At 58.2% G+C, this 837-nt stretch overlaps 1 protein-coding gene across 1 annotated transcript in view; it reads left to right on the forward strand.

The window, feature by feature from the left end:
• The first annotated feature begins 505 nt into the window (after window positions 1-505).
• Window positions 506-837, forward strand: part of LOC107307281 (RAS protein activator like-3-like) — a 13,369-nt gene continuing 13,037 nt past the window's right edge. Inside the window, exon 1 of the mRNA XM_032441748.1 lies at window positions 506-639. The gene's annotated coding sequence lies outside the window, so the exon portion shown is untranslated. The remainder of the gene's footprint in view (window positions 640-837) is intronic.

Below are 837 nucleotides of genomic sequence, written 5' to 3' on the forward strand. Positions count from 1 at the left end.
CGGACCAGAACCCAATGGATCCCAGACCATATGGACCAGAACCCAATGGATGTCAGACCAAATAAACCCTGGTCCCCATAGACCGTTGTCGCCTCTGATTCCTGTTCACTCTGAAACCTAATGATGTTCACTCTGAAGCCTAATGACGGCCCTAAAGCCAGATACACACTGTGCTGTGACCCCAATAACACCCAGAGGGGGGGTCAACCTGCTCTGTGTCCCCCCCCACCCTCCCACCCCCACCCCCCAGCCCTTAAGCCAGATATGATCCATCTGATCCTGTTCACTCTGAAACCTAATGATGTTCACTCTGAAACCTAATGATGTTCACTCTGGAACCTAATGACGGCCCTTAATCCAGATACACACTGTGCTGTGACCCCAATAACACCCAGAGGGGGGGTCAACCTGCTCTGTGCCCCCACCCTGCCCCCCCCTCAGGGCTGAGGCTGAGCTCGATGCACCCGGGCTGTGCTGACAGATAACATCTATGGGGCCGGGCTGACAACATCTATGGGGCCGGGCTGACAACATCTATGGGGCAGAGGCGGAGGTGAAGGGTGTGACTGAAACTGCTGCTGGGTCACATGGGGAAGCCGAGGCAGGAACCGGGTGTCGGAGGAGGCAGCGAGTAGGGAGGTACCATGTGGGGCAGGGGGCACGTGTGGGGCAGGGGGCACATGTGGGGCAGGGGATACATGTGGGGCAGGGGATACATGGGGGGCAGGGGGAGGTGGGACCCCAAGGGGATGCTCCATCAATGGGGTGGGTATGGGGTGATATGGGGTATGGGGTGATATGGGGTGTGGGGTGATATGGGGTGTGGGGTGATATGGG

The sequence above is a fragment of the Coturnix japonica genome, unplaced genomic scaffold, assembly GCF_001577835.2.
Source record: "Coturnix japonica isolate 7356 unplaced genomic scaffold, Coturnix japonica 2.1 chrUnrandom530, whole genome shotgun sequence".
Classification (NCBI taxonomy): Eukaryota; Metazoa; Chordata; class Aves; order Galliformes; family Phasianidae; genus Coturnix; species Coturnix japonica.